A 20308-nucleotide genomic window follows, 5' to 3' on the forward strand; every position below is an offset into this window, starting at 1 on the left:
GGTTATGCACTCCAGAGGCATGGCCAAGAACCCCATCTGCCCGCGGTCCGGCTGCAATTCCCCGGAGACCGTCCACCACCTGCTCTGGGAGTGCAGCACTGCGCGGGACCTGTGGGCCAAGACCGGCCCCCTGTATTTCCCGTGCCTACCAGCGGGTGGGGCCCAGTTCGGGTACCAGCTCGCCATCCTTGGGGTGGACCGGGGCTTGAAGGACTTGACGGCACAGAAATTTACCTCGCTCTGGCTCACCCTCAACGTCATCAAGGATGCCATCTGGGCCACCAGAAACCTGCTGGTGGGGAAGCGCGTTACGGTAACCCTCCATGCATGCGAGCTAAAGGTAACATCAATGCTGCAGGGGTACCGGACGACGATATTCGGACGGGGGGGCCGGGGTCGCACGGAGAGGGTCCCGGCAGGCACCGACCCTGGCCGCCCGTAGATGCACCCTCACCACTCTGGCTACGGGAACAGCGGGCCAGCGGGCCGGAGGAGAGGGGATCTCCGCTGAGTCCATAAAGTAGCATCTCATGTCCCTGTTCTGGAGAGTGGGGTGATGACCCACTTGATAAGGACTCACCCCCGGTCTTGCACAATAGATGATTTTTAATTGGTGTTTTTCATTGTTTTATCATGAAAGAGGTTTTATTAACATATATATATACGAGGCTTGTTTGCTTTTTTTAAAAAAATTTGTATTTTACTTTTGGAACTGACCGCACCTTTTAAACACACCTCAATAATGGACTTTTAAAAACAAGCAAAACACTGTGGTTTTAATCAAATGCTTTTTAACAATGATTGTTTCTTTCATTTTACCATGTGTATTTATTATATATTATATTGCTTGTTTTAATGTGTGATTAAAAAGAAAATGGTGTGTGAAAAAGAAAAAATGCAAATGGAAAAAATGTAAATGGTGACAATAAAACTTTTTCGAAAGAAAAAAATCTGTTCTTATCAGTTTAATATCTGATACGTCCCCCATCCGGGGACTACATATTAAATGGATTTTTAGATCACGGAGCTGGAGCCGGGGCTTGCTCCGTCCACTCCATGCATCGGCCTGGTATTGCAGTGTCTCCAGGAACGGTGTGCTTTCCCTTTTTGGGGATTGCCATTTATTGTGTCGAATAGCAGAACAAGGAATGAGAGCTGCCGTTGCAGATGCTGTGGTTTATTGCAAACTTTTTTCCTGATGTGTCCACCTGGGGTCTTGGACTCTTCCACTAACGATGCACCCACCTGAGGTCTTGAAGTCTTTCACAGACGAGGTGACGCATCGAATCAGGTGTGTTTGTTTAAAGAGAGTCATCTAAAACTGGCGTTGGGAAGCACCGGCCCATGAGCTTGGCAGTTTCCAGGCCAGTAACGGAAGGCACCCGTCCTTCCTTTCCTGGAGGGGGGGCGGAGGGCTAACCGTTGGTGAGGATGGTAGAGATGCAAATCACACCTCTGGCTGACCGCCTGGGCCTTCATACTTACCTGGCAGGGGAGACACCATGATCAAGAAGGCGGTTCACCCAGGGCGAGGCTTGTCCATTGCACTCCGGCCATGCTGACCCCTGCGAATTCCCCAAATGCGGGAATCTCGACTGCATAATTTATGGTAGTGGGGGACTGCGTTCGCGCTCTCCCCTGAAATTGTTGGTGAAACAAAGCAGAAGAGGTTTTTACAGTTTTTTATTTATTTTCCTTTCAGAATGGGGAGTTCTGTCACATGCGAGATTTGTGTTGTGCGCCTGTGAAACAAAGTCACTTGCGCTCTTGAAAAATCGGACCCTGGTGGGTAGTTTAGTTCGAACATAGCGCAGACCTTACTTTGAAAGTAGATTGGACTGACTGCAGCCTAGCTGTAACTGTCTCCATGTTGTTTGGTTGTCCTTTTTTTCGATTCGTATTAATTTTGTTGTCGCTTACAGCGACACCTAGTGGCCTGTCGCCGCGCCCTTTTTCACCTGGCCTCGGACTGAGCCCCTGCACAGGTGTGCCGATTTGGGTGAAGGGATCTCACTCCTTCCTGGAGTTATAGCCATTCGAGCCACCTCGGACACGCCACCTTAGCACGCTTTGAGGTCCCCTCGCCAAGGTGAATGGAAATTTCCTCTATTTTTGGATGATTATTGACACTCAGACTCCAGAGAAGCTTTCTGTGCTGATTTGGGTGGGACTGGGCCAAATACCTGGCGCCAGGTTGCAAAAGAAGGTTTTCGACAAAATCCAAAATACCCGAAAATTTCGTCAGAGCGACGGGCCAATCTGAGACCTGCGTCTCGTTCGGCTCGAGCCAAGGATTCCGGTGACATAAGGCACGTGGCTCTGCGACCAACCGTTTGGGAGTTACGAGCGATGCCATACTTTCCGTCGCTGCAGTTCCACCGTCAGGCCGATCGGGACAAGGCCCGGTGACGTTGCAGACAGGGGAGGGTACTACCATCCCGCAGTGTTGCAGGTGTTTTCATCTTTGTTTGATTGTCCATTTACATTACATTTTCCCTATTTTTCAGCTTACGGCGCCACCTAGTGGCCTGTCGCCGCGTCCCTTTTCGCCTGGCCTCGGACTGAGCCCCTGCACAGGTGTGCCGATTTGGGTGAAGGGATCTCACTCCTTCCTGGAGTTATAGCCATTCGAGCCACCTCGGACACGCCACCTTAGCACGTTTTGAGGTCCCCTCGCCAAGGTGAATGGAAATTTCCTCTATTTTTGGATGATTATTGACACTCAGACTCCAGAGAAGCTTTCTGTGCTGATTTGGGTGGGACTGGGCCAAATACCTGGCGCCAGGTTGCAAAAGAAGGTTTTCGACAAAATCCAAAATACCCGAAAATTTCGTCAGAGCGACGGGCCAATCTGAGACCTGCGTCTCGTTCGGCTCGAGCCAAGGATTCCGGTGTCATAAGGCACGTGGCTCTGCGACCAACCGTTTGGGAGTTACGAGCCATGCCGTACTTTCCGTCAGGCCGATCGGGACGAGGCCCGGTGACGTTGTAGACAGGGGAGGGTACTACCCAGATAGCACACTTACGTCTGCAAGATGTCTGTTAAAGAACTGTTGATCTGGAAAGCATCTGCCATCTACAAACGTCTGACATACGCCTTTCAGATGTCAGTTTTATATACCTTCTAAATCATAAACATCTAAAAGACATCTAATTGACATCTATCTGACATCTAAAAGGCAGTGTTGGGGAGTAACTAGTTACATGTAACAGCATTACGTAATTTAATTACAAAATGAATGTAACTGTAATTAGTTACAGTTACGAAGAAAAATTAGTAATTAAATTAAAGTTACTTATGAAATTTTTAACGATTACAAAGGCAATTACATTTGAATATTTACACACATCCACATACAGATTTCACTGATTTCTTTCCCAAATTGCACTGACTGTTCTGAGACATACGCCCTAATAATTTCCAGAATTTTAACAGAATTTTTTGTTTTTCCCAGTCCGCCCTTCCTGTAAATTAATGGCAAAAACATGCAGTTTCATTTAATACAAATAGGCCTACTGAAGCTTGCAGTGTTGTCAGCCTCTGCCGCCTCAATATAGGAGTACATGAGCACATAAACATCATTTCTAGAACTGCTCTGTGTCACGTCATGCATTTTACCTATCATATCATATACAAAGAGACAGCAGTTTAAAAAAACACCAATGTTTCAGGAGTTTATTATACAGGAATGACACATGCTTATTAGATAACTGTATTTGAGTTGATGTATATGTTTTTATTTATTATTATTTAATTTTCACAAATTTAGAAAAGTAATCTAAAAGTACTCAAAAGTAATTAGTTACATTACTTTAATAAAGTAATTGAAAAAAGTTTACTACTATAACATTTTAAACAGGGTAACTTGTAATCTGTAACCTATTACATTTCCAAAGTAACACTGCTAAAAGGAGACGTCCAATAGACGTATTGCAGATGAGCAAACAGCCTTAAAACTACATCTTGCAGATGTAATTCATATATCAAATAGACGTCTCCTAGATGTATGTGTGCTATCAGGGTACCATCCCCCCGGTGTCATAAGGCACGTGGCTCTGCGACCCCGTTTGGGAGTTACGAGCCATGCCGTACTTTCCGTCAGGCCGATCGGGACGAGGCCCGGTGACGTTGTAGACAGGGGAGGGTACTACCCAGATAGCACACTTACGTCTGCAAGATGTCTTTAAAGAACTGTTGATCTGGAAAGCATCTGCCATCTACAAACGTCTGACATACGCCTTTCAGATGTCAGTTTTATATACCTTCTAAATCATAAACATCTAAAAGACATCTAATTGACATCTATCTGACATCTAAAAGGCAGTGTTGGGGAGTAACTAGTTACATGTAACACATTACGTAATTTAATTACAAAATGAATGTAACTGTAATTAGTTACAGTTACGAAGAAAAAATGTAATTAAATTAAAGTTACTTATGAAATTTTTAACGATTACAAAGGCAATTACATTTGAATATTTACACACATCCACATACAGATTTCACTGATTTTCTTTCCCAAATTGCACTGACTGTTTGAGACATACGCCCTAATAATTTCCAGAATTTTAACAGAATTTTTTTGTTTTTCCCAGTCCGCCCTTCCTGTAAATTAATGGCAAAAACATGCAGTTTCATTTAATACAAATAGGCCTACTGAAGCTTGCAGTGTTGTCAGCCTCTGCCGCCTCAATATAGGAGTACATGAGCACATAAACATCATTTCTAGAACTGCTCTGTGTCACGTCATGCATTTTACCTATCATATCATATACACAAGAGACAGCAGTTTAAAAAAACACCAATGTTTCAGAGTTTATTATACAGGAATGACACATGCTTATTAGATAACTGTATTTGAGTTGATGTATATGTTTTTATTTATTATTATTTAATTTCACAAATTAGAAAAGTAATCTAAAAGTACTCAAAAGTAATTAGTTAACATTACTTTTTTTTTTTTAATAAAGTAATTGAAAAGTTTACTACTATAACATTTTAAACAGGGTAACTTGTAATCTGTACCCTATTACATTTCCAAAGTAACCTTCCAAACACTGCTAAAAGGAGACGTCCAATAGACGTATTGCAGATGGCAGCACAGCCTTAAAACTACATCTTGCAGATGTAAATTCATATGTCAAATAGACGTCTCCTAGATGTATGTGTGCTTCAGGGTACCATCCCCCAGCGTTTTTAGGTCTCCCAAAACTTACCAAAGCCGAGATGGGCATCGCCGTGTCCGGGCTTCCTCCCTGCTGCGTTTAGCAGCATCGCTTCTCGGCCTTTTGGCTAAGATCAAGTATCTTGTCGGACGTTGAGACTGCGATCGCCTCTTGGAGGTTTCCTGACTCGAGATCGTTTCATATCTTGAGTCACACACTTTGGAGGTATATTGAACTCTGCTGCTTCGGGCTCCCAACAAGTTTTTAAGGTGAGGTCTTTTAATTATTTATTTTGTTAATTTAGTTGTATTTATTGTTGTTTTTAAGTTTTTAGGCTGTTGGTGCCTCCATCATGTCGGCTGCCCGTGCCGGCGTGCGGAGGCACCACAGCGTGCGTTTTTATTCAGGCAAGGGTGAGGGGAAAGTTCCTGGGAATGTCCGTATGGACTTTCCAGGAAGCTGATCCAAAAGAATCATATTTTTGTAGTCTTTTTCTTGTCTTCTGTTTTAAATGCCTCATACCTTTTTAACCCTACTGCTCATGGCCCTCACCATCTCTACTATCAATGTCAGAAGTGTGAGGTCCACCATTAGAGCACAGAGTATTTTGTCCTTTTTAAAATCTTTTAAGTCAGATTTGTTTTTATTACAAGAGTGTTCTCTGCCCTTTTTAACTAGGTACACAAAAATGGAAGAGCTATGGTCCGCAGGAGCCTCCATATGGAGCGGATCAAATTTTAACAAAAACGACGGAGTTGCGGTTTTAATTAATAATCCTAACATCTTGGTGAAGGGCAGCACTGTGGTGAGGCAAGGCCGGGCACTTTTAGTAAATCTGACCTTTTTAGACAGGGATTTTAATGTTCTTAATGTATATGGTTTTACGGAAAAGAACGAAAGATATGAGCTTTTAGAAGACTTGCAACCCCACATGCTAGGTAGGGCTCCCCTAATGGTAGCAGGGGATTTTAATTGTGTTTTATCTAAAACAGACAGGAAAAGGGTAGGGGAGGATTTTAGAGTGGACAAAACGTCGGTTTTATTGCAGGGTTTAGTCAGAGATTTTAATTTAGTCGACTGTTTTAAAATTTTGCATCAAAGAGAGGAGGGCTTCACCTGGTTCAGTGGTGATGGTACCAAAGCCTCTCGAATCGACTACGTGTTTACAAGGGACTGCCCGCCAACCGATGCTACATTAACCCTTTTTTTCTCTGATCACATGATGCTGTCTTGCACCCTTTCACTGCCCATGGGTGTGACGGTAGGGGGAGGGCTGTGGAAGCTGAACTGTTCCCTGTTGGAAGACAAGAATGTAATTTTAGAATATAGGGAAGTTCAGCCAATGGCAGACCCTCCAAGACTTTTATGATACACGTGCACAGTGGTGGGAGATGGTAAAGGACGGACGAGACAGTTTTTTAGAAAGATAGGGAAAGAAAAGAAGAGTAGGGAAAAGAAATGCATGTTGGGGTTGCAAAAAAGACTACAAAGGTATTTTAATCTTTTAAATAATGGTTTTGATTTTAACAATGAAATCCAGGATGTAAAAAAGGAAATGTCAGTTTTAGCCAATATAGAAAGTAAAGGGGTCCTTTAAGAAGCAAAGAGAGAGAAATTGAAGAAGGGGAAAAGTGTACCAGATATTTTTTTAAGAAAATAATAACAAGGGGTGGGGGTTAACCAGGGTTAAAACAGGGGATAGGGAGGTTAACACAACAAAAGAGATTTTAGAGGATGTGGAAAAATTTTATGGGGCTTTATATAGTTTTAAAAAGGTACACTCAGACACCGTAAAAGAAGTTTTAAATTTGTTGAGAAAAGGGTCGACTGTCAAAATGAGATTTTAGCCCAAGATTTGAACATTTTAGAAACCCAAAAAGCTCTTGAGGTTTTAAAAAGGGGAAGTCCCCAGGAGTGGATGGACTTCCCCTGGAGTTTTATCTAACATTTTGGGACATTTTAGGACAAGAGCTTTTGACAGTTTTTAAAGAGTTTGAGACCCTCGACAGACTTCCAGACAGTTTTAGAATAGGGATAGTTTCTTTACTTCACAAAAAAGGTGACCGGACTGACTTAAAAAACTGGAGACCCATAACACTTTTAAATTTCGATTATAAACTTTTTAGCAAAGTTTTAGCAACACGCATGTCAACTGTTTTAGAGGATGATTCACCCGGATCAAGCTTGTTCTGTGCCCGAAGAAAGATAACAGACAACCTAGTGCTGATTAGAGACGCCATCTGTTACGCGAGAGACAGAAATATTCGGCTAGTAGTCCTAAATTTAGATTTTGAAAAAGCATTTGATCGAGTCTCGCACCAGTACCTCTTCCAGGTTCTGGAGAAAATGGGGTTTCCAAAGAGGTTTATAGCCTGGGTGGGACTGCTGTACAAGGGAATAGTCAGCAAAATTCTAATAAATGGGCATCTTTCCAAAGCTGTGAACATACACAGTGGTGTCCGTCAGGGATGTCCTTTATCTCCTCTTCTGTATGTGGCTTGCATCGAGCCACTGGCAGATCTTGAGAAGGGACAAATGGATCAAAGGACTGGACGTTCCTGGGACGGGGGGACTGACGGCGACCTGTGTTTTATATATGGACGACGTAACTCTTTTAGCCACAGACGTTTTATCAATACGAAGAGCACTGGACTTGACTGACTGGTAGGTCGGGCCTCGGGCGCCAAACTCAATAGAAACAAGTCCGAGGCCCAGCTCTTCGGGCCGTGGGGAGACGTGGACACAGGAGGACTTGATTTGGTTTTTAAAGACAACGATTTTTAAGATTTAGGCGTTAAATTTGATAAAGACGGGGGTGGACGGGAAAACTGGACTGACTTGTTAGGGAAAGTTAGGAAAAGACTGGGGTTTTGGGGACTAAGACAGATGACGATGGAAGGCAAGGTTTTAATTTTTAAATCTGTGATTTTACCTCTGATTTTACTTGTCTGTTCTGTTTTAGCCCCCCTCGGTGGTTCTGGGGAAACTGGAGAGGCGGTGTTTTACTTCCTGGGGGTCCAAGTGGGAGCGCCTGAAGAGGGAGACCATCAAGAAAAGGCCGGAGAACGGTGGAAAAGGCCTCCCAGACCCCACTGTTTTTAGGCAGCCGCTTCACCGCCCTGCACATTAGTTATGCCACGACCCCATCCAAAGAAAACAAGACGGCTGCAATGGCGCGATTTTGGATGGGTCTTACCTACGAACACTGAAAATTTACCAGTGGACTTGAAAACCCCAGTGTCTTTTAACTTGCCCAAAGAGTACAGTTTTATAAAAAAGTTTTAAAAGAAATACCTTTTAGAGAGTGAAGATGTCACCATTTAAACTCAAACACAAGTCTCATCATCTCTGTTGTGCAGGACCGGGAACCGGTGCGAAAGAAAAAATCTGTTCTTATCAGTTTAATATCTGATACGTCCCCCATCCGGGGACTACATATTAAATGGATTTTTAGATCACGGAGCTGGAGCCGGGGCTTGCTCCGTCCACTCCATGCATCGGCCTGGTATTAAATGTTGTGTGAAAAAGAAAAAATGCAAATGGAAAAAATGTAAATGGTGACAATAAACTTTTTCGAAAGAAAAAAATCTGTTCTTATCAGTTTAATATCTGATACGTCCCCATCCGGGGACTACATATTAAATGGATTTTAGCACGGAGCTGGAGCCGGGCTTGCTCCGTCCACTCCATGCATGCGGCCTGGTATTGCAGTGTCTCCAGGAAGGCACAGAAATTTACCTCGCTCTGGCTCACCCTCAACGTCATCAAGGATGCCATCTGGGCCACCAGAAACCTGCTGGTGGGGAAGCGCGTTACGGTAACCCTCCATGCATGGCGAGCTAAAGGTAACATCAATGCTGCAGGGTACCGGACGACGATATTCGGACGGGGGGGGGCGGGGTCGCACGGAGAGGGTTCCCGGCAGGCACCGACCCTGGCCGCCCGTAGATGCACCCTCACATCTGGCTACGGGAACAGCGGGCCAGCGGGCCGGAGGAGAGGGGATCTCCGCTGAGTTCCATAAGTAGCATCTCATGTCCCTGTTCTGGAGAGTGGTGACCCACTTGATAAGGACTCACCCCCGGTCTTGCACAACAGATGATTTTTAATTGGTGTTTTTTATTGTTTTATATGAAAGAGTTTTATTAACATATATATACGAGGCTTGTTTGCTTTTTTTAAAATTGTGTTTTTACTTTTGGAACTGACCGCACCTTTTAAACACACCTCAATAATGGACTTTTAAAAACAAGCAAAACACTGTGGTTTTAATCAAATGCTTTTTAAAAAATGATTTTATCTTTCATTTTACCATGTGTATTTATTATATATTATATTGCTTGTTTTAATGTGTGATTAAAAAGAAAATGTTGTGTTGAAAAAAGAAAAATGCAAATGGAAAAAATGTAAATGGTGACAATAAAACTTTTTCGAAAGAAAAAAATCTTTCTTATCAGTTTAATATCTGATACGTCCCCCATCCGGGGGACTACATATTAAATGGATTTTTAGGATCACGGAGCTGGAGCCGGGGCTTGCTCCGTCCACTCCATGCATCGGCCTGGTATTGCAGTGTCTCCAGGAACGGTGTGCTTTCCCTTTTTGGGGATTGCCATTTATTGTGTCGAATAGCAGAACAAGGAATGAGAGCTGCCATTGCAGATGCTGTGGTTTATTGCAAACTTTTTTCCTGATGTGTCCACCTGGGGTCTTGGACTCTTCCACTAACGATGCACCCACCTGAGGTCTTGAAGTCTTTCACAGACGAGGTGACGCATCGAATCAGGTGTGTTTGTTTAAAGAGAGTCATCTAAAACTGGCGTTGGGAAGCACCGGCCCATGAGCTTGGCAGTTTCCAGGCCAGTAACGGAAGGCACCCGTCCTTCCTTTCCTGGAGGGGGGGCGGAGGGCTAACCGTTGGTGAGGATGGTAGAGATGCAAATCACACCTCTGGCTGACCGCCTGGGCCTTCATACTTACCTGGCAGGGAGACACCATGATCAAGAAGGCGGTTCACCCAGGGCGAGGCTTGTCCATTGCACTCCGGCCATGCTGACCCCTGCGAATTCCCCAAATGCGGGAATCTCGACTGCATAATTTATGGTAGTGGGGGACTGCGTTCGCGCTCTCCCCTGAAATTGTTGGTGAAACAAAGCAGAAGAGGTTTTTACAGTTTTTTATTTATTTCCTTTCAGAATGGGGAGTTCTGTCACATGCGAGATATGTGTTGTGCGCCTGTGAAACAAAGTCACTTGCGCTCTTGAAAAATCGGACCCTGGTGGGTAGTTTAGTTCGAACATAGCGCAGACCTTACTTTGAAAGTAGATTGGACTGACTGCAGCCTAGCTGTAACTGTCTCCATGTTGTTTGGGTCCTTTTTTTCGATTCGTATTAATTTTGTTGTCGCTTACAGCGACACCTAGTGGCCTGTCGCCGCGCCCCTTTTCACCTGGCCTCGGACTGAGCCCCTGCACAGGTGTGCCGATTTGGGTGAAGGGATCTCACTCCTTCCTGGAGTTATAGCCATTCGAGCCACCTCGGACACGCCACCTTAGCACGCTTTGAGGTCCCCTCGCCAAGGTGAATGGAAATTTCCTCTTTTTTTGGATGATTATTGACAGTCAGACTCCAGAGAAGCTTTCTGTGCTGATTTGGGTGGGACTGGGCCAAATACCTGGCGCCAGGTTGCAAAAGAAGGTTTTCGACAAAATCCAAAATACCCGAAATTTCGTCAGAGCGACGGGCCAATCTGAGACCTGCGTCTCGTTCGGCTCGAGCCAAGGATTCCGGTGACATAAGGCACGTGGCTCTGCGACCAACCGTTTGGGAGTTACGAGCGATGCCGTACTTTCCGTCGCTGCAGTTCACCGTCAGGCCGATCGGGACAAGGCCCGGGACGTTGCAGACAGGGGAGGGTACTACCATCCCGCAGTGTTGCAGGTGTTTTCATCTTTGTTTGATTGTCCATTTACATTACATTTTCCCTATTTTTTCAGCTTACGGCGCCACCTAGTGGCCTGTCGCCGCGTCCTTTTCGCCTGGCCTCGGACTGAGCCCCTGCACAGGTGTGCCGATTTGGGTGAAAGGGATCTCACTCCTTCCTGGAGTTATAGCCATTCGAGCCACCTCGGACACGCCACCTTAGCACGTTTGAGGTCCCCTCGCCAAGGTGAATGGAAATTTCTCTATTTTGGATGATTATTGACACTCAGACTCCAGAGAAGCTTTCTGTGCTGATTTGGGTGGGACTGGGCCAAATACCTGGCGCCAGGTTGCAAAGAAGGTTTTCGACAAATCCAAAATACCCGAAAATTTCGTCAGAGCGACGGGCCAATCTGAGACCTGCGTCTCGTTCGGCTCGAGCCAAGGATCCGGTGTCATAAGGCAGTGGCTCTGCGCCATCCGTTTGGGAGTTACGAGCATGCCTACTTTCCGTCGCTGCAGTTCCACCGTCAGGCCGATCGGGACAAGGCCCGGTGACGTTGCAGACAGGGGAGGGTACTACATCCCGCAGTGTTGCGGTGTTTTTCATCTTTGTTTATTGTCCAATTTACCATTACATTTTCCCTATTTTTCAGCTTACGGCGCCACTAGTGGCCTGTCGCCGCGTCCCTTTTCACCTGCCTCGGACTGAGCCCCTGCACAGGTGTGCCGATTTGGGTGAAGGGATCTCACTCCTTCCTGGAGTTATAGCCATTCGAGCCACCTCGGACACGCCACCTTAGCACGTTTTGAGGTCCCCTCGCCAAGGTGAATGAAATTTCCTCTTTTTTGGATGATTATTGACACTCAGACTCAGAGAAGCTTTCTGTGCTGATTTGGGTGGGACTGGGCAAATACCTGGCGCAGGTTGCAAAAGAAGGTTTTCGACAAAATCCAAAATACCCGAAAATTTCGTCAGAGCGACGGGCCAATCTGAGACCTGCGTCTCGTTCGGCTCGAGCCAAAGGATTCCGGTGCATAAGGCACGTGGCTCTGCGACCAACCGTTTGGGAGTTACGAGCCATGCCGTACTTTCCGTCAGGCCATCGGGACGAGGCCCGGTGACGTTGTAGACAGGGGAGGGTACTACCCAGATAGCACACTTACGTCTGCAAGATGTCTGTTAAAGAACTGTTGATCTGGAAAGCATCTGCCATCTACAAACGTCTGACATACGCCTTTCAGATGTCAGTTTTATATACCTTCTAAATCATAAACATCTAAAAGACATCTAATTGACATCTATCTGACATCTAAAAGGCAGTGTTGGGGAGTAACTAGTTACATGTAACAGCATTACGTAATTTAATTACAAAATGAATGTAACTGTAATTAGTTACAGTTACGAAGAAAAAATTAGTAATTAAATTAAGTTACTTATGAAATTTTTTAACGATTACAAAGGCAATTACATTTGAATATTTACACACATCCACATACAGATTTCACTGCATTGATCTTTCCCAAATTGCACTGACTGTTCTGAGACATACGCCCTAATAAATTTCCAGAATTTTAACAGAATTTTTTTGTTTTTCCCAGTCCGCCCTTCCTGTAAATTAATGGCAAAAACATGCAGTTTCATTTAATACAAATAGGCCTACTGAAGCTTGCAGTGTTGTCAGCCTCTGCCGCCTCAATATAGGAGTACATGAGCACATAAACATCATTTCTAGAACTGCTCTGTGTCACGTCATGCATTTTACCTATCATATCATATACAAAGAGACAGCGCAGTTTAAAACACCAATGTTTCAGGAGTTTATATACAGGATGACACATGCTTATTAGATAACTGTATTTGAGTTGATGTATATGTTTTTATTTATTATTATTTAATTTTTCAACAAATTTAGAAAGTAATCTAAAAGTACTCAAAAGTAATTAGTTACATTACTTAATAAAGTAATTGAAAAAGTTATACTACTATAACATTTTAAAACAGGGTAACTTGTAATCTGTAACCTATTACATTTCCAAAGTAACCTTCCAAACACTGCTAAAAGGAGACGTCCAATAGACGTATTGCAGATGAGCAAACAGCCTTAAAACTACATCTTGCAGATGTAAATTCATATGTCAAATAGACGTCTCCTAGATGTATGTGTGCTATCAGGTACCATCCCCCAGCGTTTTTAGGTCTCCCAAAACTTACCAAAGCCGAGATGGGCATCGCCGTGTCCGGCTTCCTCCCTGCTGCGTCTTAGCAGCATCGCTTCTCGGCCTTTTGGCTAAGATCAAGTGTAGTATCTGTTCTTATCAGTTTAATATCTGATACGTCCCCATCCGGGGACTACATATTAAATGGATTTTAGATCACGGAGCTGGAGCCGGGCTTGCTCCGTCCACTCCATGCATCGGCCTGGTATTGCAGTGTCTCCAGGAACGGTGTGCTTTCCCTTTTTGGGGATTGCCATTTATTGTGTCGAATAGCAGAACAAGGAATGAGAGCTGCCATTGCAGATGCTGTGGTTTATTGCAAACTTTTTTCCTGATGTGTCCACCTGGGGTCTTGGACTCTTCCACTAACGATGCACCCACCTGAGGTCTTGAAGTCTTTCACAGACGAGGTGACGCATCGAATCAGGTGTGTTTGTTTAAAGAGAGTCATCTAAAACTGGCGTTGGGAAGCACCGGCCCATGAGCTTGGCAGTTTCCAGGCCAGTAACGGAAGGCACCCGTCCTTCCTTTCCTGGAGGGGGGGCGGAGGGCTAACCGTTGGTGAGGATGGTAGAGATGCAAATCACACCTCTGGCTGACCGCCTGGGCCTTCATACTTACCTGGCAGGGGAGACACCATGATCAAGAAGGCGGTTCACCCAGGGCGAGGCTTGTCCATTGCACTCCGGCCATGCTGACCCCTGCGAATTCCCAAATGCGGGAATCTCGACTGCATAATTTATGGTAGTGGGGGACTGCGTTCGCGCTCTCCCCTGAAATTGTTGGTGAAACAAAGCAGAAGAGGTTTTTACAGTTTTTTATTTATTTTCCTTTCAGAATGGGGAGTTCTGTCACATGCGAGATTGTGTTGTGCGCCTGTGAAACAAAGTCGACTTGCGCTCTTGAAAAATCGGACCCTGGTGGGTAGTTTAGTTCCGAACATAAGCGCAGACCTTACTTTGAAAGTAGATTGGACTGACTGCAGCCTAGCTGTAACTGTCTCCATGTTGTTTGGTTGTCCTTTTTTTCGATTCGTATTAATTTTGTTGTCGCTTACAGCGACACCTAGTGGCCTGTCGCCGCGCCCTTTTTCACCTGGCCTCGGACTGAGCCCCTGCACAGGTGTGCCGATTTGGGTGAAGGGATCTCACTCCTTCCTGGAGTTATAGCCATTCGAGCCACCTCGGACACGCCACCTTAGCACGCTTTGAGGTCCCCTCGCCAAGGTGAATGGAAATTTCCTCTATTTTTGGATGATTATTGACAGTCAGACTCCAGAGAAGCTTTCTGTGCTGATTTGGGTGGGACTGGGCCAAATACCCTGGCGCCAGGTTGCAAAAGAAGGTTTTCGACAAAAATCCAAAATACCCGAAAATTTCGTCAGAGCGACGGGCCAATCTGAGACCTGCGTCTCGTTCGGCTCGAGCCAAGGATTCCGGTGACATAAGGCACGTGGCTCTGCGACCAACCGTTTGGGAGTTACGAGCGATGCCGTACTTTCCGTCGCTGCAGTTCCACCGTCAGGCCGATCGGGACAAGGCCCGGTGACGTTGCAGACAGGGGAGGGTACTAACCATCCGCAGTGTTGCAGGTGTTTTCATCTTTGTTTGATTGTCCATTTACATTACATTTTCCCTATTTTTCAGCTTACGGCGCCACCTAGTGGCCTGTCGCCGCGTCCCTTTTCGCCTGGCCTCGGACTGAGCCCCTGCACAGGTGTGCCGATTTGGGTGAAGGGATCTCACTCCTTCCTGGAGTTATAGCCATTCGAGCCACCTCGGACACGCCACCTTAGCACGTTTTGAGGTCCCCTCGCCAAGGTGAATGGAAATTTCCTCTATTTTTTGGATGATTATTGACACTCAGACTCCAGAGAAGCTTTCTGTGCTGATTTGGGTGGGACTGGGCCAAATACCTGGCGCCAGGTTGCAAAAGAAGGTTTTCGACAAAATCCAAAATACCCGAAAATTTCGTCAGAGCGACGGCCAATCTGAGACCTGCGTCTCGTTCGGCTCGAGCCCAAGGATTCCGGTGTCATAAGGCACGTGGCTCTGCGACCAACCGTTTGGGAGTTACGAGCCATGCCGTACTTTCGTCAGCCGATCGGGACGAGGCCCCGGTGACGTTGTAGACAGGGGAGGGTACTACCCACAGATAGCACACTTACGTCTGCAAGATGTCTGTTAAAGAACTGTTGATCTGGAAAGCATCTGCCATCTACAAACGTCTGACATACGCCTTTCAGATGTCAGTTTATATACCTTCTAATCATAAACATCTAAAAGACATCTAAGAGAAGCTTTCTGTGCTGATTTGGGTGGGACTGGGCCAAATACCTGGCGCCAGGTTGCAAAAGAAGGTTTTCGACAAAATCCAAAAATACCCGAAAATTTCGTCAGAGCGACGGGCCAATCTGAGACCTGCGTCTCGTTCGGCTCGAGCCAAGGATTCCGGTGACATAAGGCACGTGGCTCTGCGACCAACCGTTTGGGAGTTACGAGCGATGCCGTACTTTCCGTCGCTGCAGTTCCACCGTCAGGCCGATCGGGACAAGGCCCGGTGACGTTGCAGACAGGGGAGGGTACTACCATCCCGCAGTGTTGCAGGTGTTTTCATCTTTGTTTGATTGTCCATTTACATTACATTTTCCCTATTTTTCAGCTTACGGCGCCACCTAGTGGCCTGTCGCCGCGTTTTTCGCCTGGCCTCGGACTGAGCCCCTGCACAGTGTGGCCGATTTGGGTGAAGGGATCTCACTCCTTCCTGGAGTTATAGCCATTCGAGCCACCTCGGACACGCCACCTTAGCACGTTTTGAGGTCCCCTCGCCAAGGTGAATGGAAATTTCCTCTATTTTTGGATGATTATTGACACTCAGACTCCAGAGAAGCTTTCTGTGCTGATTTGGGTGGGACTGGGCCAAATACCTGGCGCCAGGTTGCAAAAGAAGGTTTTCGACAAAATCCAAAATACCCGAAAATTTCGTCAGAGCGACGGGCCAATCTGAGACCTGCGTCTCGTTCGGCTCGAGCCAAGGATTCCGGTGTCATAAGGCACGTGGCTCTGCGACCAACCGTTTGGGAGGTTTACGAGCCATGCCGTACTTTCCGTCAGGCCGATCGGGACGTGTTTGTTTAAAGAGAGTCATCTAAAACTGGCGTTGGAAGCACCGGCCCATGAGCTTGGCAGTTTCCAGGCCAGTAACGGAAGGCACCCGTCCTTCTTTTGAGGGGGGGCGGAGGCTAACCGTTGGTTGAGGATGGTAGAGATGCAAATCACAACCTCTGGCTGACCGCCTGGGCCTCATACTTACCTGGCAGGGAGACACCATGATCAAGAAGGCGTTCACCCAGGGCGAGGCTTGTCCATTGCACTCCGGCCATGCTGACCCTGCGAATTCCCAAATGCGGGAATCTCGACTGCATAATTTATGGGTAGTGGGGACTGCGTTCGCGCTCTCCCTGAAATTGTTGGTGAAACAAAGCAGAAGAGGTTTTTACATTTTTTATTTATTTTCCTTTCAGAATGGGGAGTTCTGTCACATGCGAGATTGTGTTGTGCGCCTGTGAAACAAAAGTCACTTGCGCTCTTGAAAAATCGGACCCTGGTGGGTAGTTTAGTTCGAACATAGCGCAGACCTTACTTTGAAAGTAGTTGACTGACTGCAGCCTAGCTGTAACTGTCCGGGCTAACCGTTGGTGAGGATGGTAGAGAGCAAATCACACCTCTGGCTGACCGCCTGGGCCTCATACTTACCTGGCAGGGGAGACACCATGATCAAGAAGGCGGTTCACCAGGGCGAGGCTTGTCCATTGCACTCCGGCCATGCTGACCCCTGCGAATTCCCCAAATGCGGGAATCTCGACTGCATAATTTATGGTAGTGGGGGACTGCGTTCGCGCTCTCCCCTGAAATTGTTGGTGAAACAAAGCAGAAAGGTTTTTACAGTTTTTATTTATTTTCCTTTCAGAATGGGAGTTCTGTCACATGCGAGATTTGTGTGTGCGCCTGTGAAACAAAGTCACTTGCGCTCTTGAAAAATCGGACCCTAAAATACCCGAAAATTTCGTCAGAGCGACGGGCCAATCTGAGACCTGCGTCTCGTTCGGCTCGAGCCAAGGATTCCGGTGACATAAGGCACGTGGCTCTGCGACCAACCGTTTGGGAGTTACGAGCGATGCCGTACTTTCCGTCGCTGCAGTTCCACCGTCAGGCCGATCGGGACAAGGCCCGGTGACGTTGCAGACAGGGGGGGTACTACCATCCCGCAGTGTTGCAGGTGTTTCATCTTTGTTTGATTGTCCATTTACATTACTTTTCCCTATTTTTCAGCTTACGGCGCCACCTAGTGGCCTGTCGCCGCGTCCCTTTTCGCCTGGCCTCGGACTGAGCCCCTGCACAGTGTGCCGATTTGGGTGAAGGGATCTCACTCCTTCCTGGAGTTATAGCCATTCGAGCCACCTCGGACACGCACCACCTTAGCACGTTTTGAGGTCCCCTCGCCAAGGTGAATGGGGTACTACCATCCCGCAGTTTGAGGTTGTTTTCATCTTTGTTTGATTTGTCCATTTAAGGCACGTGGCTCTGCGACCAACCGTTTGGGAGTTACGAGCGATGCCGTACTTTCGTCGCTGCAGTTCCACCGTCAGGCCGATCGGGACAAGGCCCGTGACGTTGCAGACAGGGGAGGGTACTACCATCCCGCAGTGTTGCAGGTGTTTTCATCTTTGTTTGATTGTCCATTTTACATTACATTTTCCCTATTTTTCAGCTTAGGCGCCACCTAGTGGCCTGTCGCCGGCGTCCCTTTTCGCCTGGCCTCGGACTGAGCCCCTGCACAGGTGTGCCGATTTGGGTGAAGGGTCTCACTCCTTCCTGGAGTTATAGCCATTCGAGCCAAATCTCACTCCTTCCTGGAGTTATAGCCATTCGAGCCACCTCGGACACGCCACCTTAGCACGCTTTGAGGTCCCCTCGCCAAGGTGAATGGAAATTTCCTATTTTTTTTGGATGATTATTGACAGTCAGACTCCAGAGAAGCTTTCTGTGCTGATTTGGGTGGGACTGGGCCAAATACCTGGCGCCAGGTTGCAAAAGAAGGTTTTCGACAAAATCCAAAATACCCGAAAATTTCGTCAGAGCGACGGGCCAATCTGAGACCTGCGTCTCGTTCGGCTCGAGCCAAGGATTCCGGTGACATAAGGCACGTGGCTCTGCGACCAACCGTTTGGAGTTACGAGCGATGCCGTACTTTCCGTCGCTGCAGTTCCACCGTCAGGCCGATCGGGACAAGGCCCGGTGACGTTGCAGACAGGGGGGTACTACCATCCCGCAGTGTTGCAGGTGTTTTCATCTTTGTTTGATTGTCCATTTACATTACATTTTCCCTATTTTTCAGCTTACGGCGCCACCTAGTGGCCTGTCGCCGCGTCCCTTTTCACCTGGCCTCGGACTGAGCCCCTGCACAGGTGTGCCGATTTGTGTGAAGGGATCTCACTCCTTCCTGGAGTTATAGCCATTCGAGCCACCTCGGACACGCCACCTTAGCACGTTTTGAGGTCCCCTCGCCAAGGTGAATGGAAATTTCCTCTATTTTTGGATGATTATTGACACTCAGACTCCAGAGAAGCTTTCTGTGCTGATTTGGGTGGGACTGGGCCAAATACCTGGCGCCAGGTTGCAAAAGAAGGTTTTCGACAAAATCCAAAATACCCGAAAATTTCGTCAGAGCGACGGGCCAAGACCTGAGACTGCGTTCGGCTCGAGCCAAGGATTCCGGTGACATAAGGCACGTGGCTCTGCGACCAACCGTTTGGGAGTTACGAGCCATGCCGTACTTTCCGTCAGGCCGATCGGGACGAGGCCCGGTGACGTTGTAGACAGGGGAGGGTACTACCCAGATAGCACACTTACGTCTGCAAGATGTCTGTTAAAGAAATGTTGATCTGGAAAGCATCTGCCATCTACACGTCTGACATACGCCTTTCAGATGTCAGTTTTATATACCTTCTAAATCATAAACATCTAAAAGACATCTAATTGACATCTATCTGACATCTAAAAGGCAGTGTTGGGAGTAACTAGTTACATGTAAAGCATTACGTAATTTTATTACAAAATGAATGTAACTGTAATTAGTTACAGTTACGAAAAAAATTAGTAATTAAATTAAAGTTACTTATGAATTTTTAACGATTACAAAGGCAATTACATTTGAATATTTACAACATCCACATACAGATTTCACTGATTTCTTTCCCAAATTGCACTGACTGTTCTGAGACATACGCCCTAATAATTTCCAGAATTTTAACAGAATTTTTTGTTTTTCCCAGTCCGCCCTTCCTGTAAATTAATGGCAAAAACATGCAGTTTCATTTAATACAAATAGGCCTACTGAAGCTTGCAGTGTTGTCAGCCTCTGCCGCCTCAATATAGGAGTACATGAGCACATAAACATCATTTCTAGAACTGCTCTGTGTCACGTCATGCATTTTACCTATCATATCATATACCAAAGAGACAGCAGTTTAAAAAAACACCAATGTTTCAGGAGTTTATTATACAGGAATGACACATGCTTATTAGATAACTGTATTTGAGTTGATGTATATGTTTTTATTTATTATTATTTAATTTTCACAAATTTAGAAAAGTAATCTAAAAGTACTCAAAAGTAATTAGTTACATTACTTTAATAAAGTAATTGAAAAAGTTATACTACTATAACATTTTAAACAGGGTAACTTGTAATCTGTAACCTATTACATTTCCAAAGTAACCTTCCAAACACTGCTAAAAGGAGACGTCCAATAGACGTATTGCAGAGAGCAAACAGCCTTAAAACTACATCTTGCAGATGTAAATTCATATGTCAAATAGACGTCTCCTAGATGTATGTGTGCTATCAGGGTACCATCCCCAGCGTTTTTAGGTCTCCCAAAACTTACCAAAGCCGAGATGGGCATCGCCGTGTCCGGCTTCCTCCCTGCTGCGTCTTA

At 46.0% G+C, this 20308-nt stretch overlaps 7 non-coding genes and 3 pseudogenes across 7 annotated transcripts; all 10 read left to right on the forward strand.

Moving 5' to 3' along the window:
* The first annotated feature begins 927 nt into the window (after window positions 1-927).
* On the forward strand, window positions 928-1103 carry LOC113083880 (uncharacterized; annotated as a pseudogene).
* Window positions 1104-1477: 374 nt separating this feature from the next.
* On the forward strand, window positions 1478-1641 carry LOC113083893 (U1 spliceosomal RNA). Its single transcript, XR_003283492.1, has one exon. It is a non-coding gene; the product is annotated as a U1 spliceosomal RNA (small nuclear RNA).
* A 6866-nt stretch (window positions 1642-8507) lies between these two features.
* On the forward strand, window positions 8508-8696 carry LOC113083892 (U2 spliceosomal RNA). The gene has a single exon (XR_003283491.1). It is a non-coding gene; the product is annotated as a U2 spliceosomal RNA (small nuclear RNA).
* Window positions 8697-8731: 35 nt separating this feature from the next.
* Window positions 8732-8902, forward strand: LOC113083891 (uncharacterized; annotated as a pseudogene).
* A 685-nt stretch (window positions 8903-9587) lies between these two features.
* LOC113083885 (uncharacterized) lies at window positions 9588-9764 on the forward strand (annotated as a pseudogene).
* A 374-nt stretch (window positions 9765-10138) lies between these two features.
* Window positions 10139-10301, forward strand: LOC113083865 (U1 spliceosomal RNA). Its single transcript, XR_003283477.1, has one exon. It is a non-coding gene; the product is annotated as a U1 spliceosomal RNA (small nuclear RNA).
* Window positions 10302-13359: 3058 nt separating this feature from the next.
* Window positions 13360-13547, forward strand: LOC113083874 (U2 spliceosomal RNA). The gene has a single exon (XR_003283485.1). It is a non-coding gene; the product is annotated as a U2 spliceosomal RNA (small nuclear RNA).
* Window positions 13548-13921: 374 nt separating this feature from the next.
* Window positions 13922-14084, forward strand: LOC113083863 (U1 spliceosomal RNA). Its single transcript, XR_003283475.1, has one exon. It is a non-coding gene; the product is annotated as a U1 spliceosomal RNA (small nuclear RNA).
* A 2528-nt stretch (window positions 14085-16612) lies between these two features.
* On the forward strand, window positions 16613-16772 carry LOC113083868 (U1 spliceosomal RNA). Its single transcript, XR_003283480.1, has one exon. It is a non-coding gene; the product is annotated as a U1 spliceosomal RNA (small nuclear RNA).
* A 283-nt stretch (window positions 16773-17055) lies between these two features.
* LOC113083864 (U1 spliceosomal RNA) lies at window positions 17056-17218 on the forward strand. Its single transcript, XR_003283476.1, has one exon. It is a non-coding gene; the product is annotated as a U1 spliceosomal RNA (small nuclear RNA).
* Window positions 17219-20308: the final 3090 nt, after the last annotated feature.

Source organism: Carassius auratus, unplaced genomic scaffold (assembly GCF_003368295.1).
Source record: "Carassius auratus strain Wakin unplaced genomic scaffold, ASM336829v1 scaf_tig00039397, whole genome shotgun sequence".
Lineage (NCBI taxonomy): Eukaryota > Metazoa > Chordata > Actinopteri > Cypriniformes > Cyprinidae > Carassius > Carassius auratus.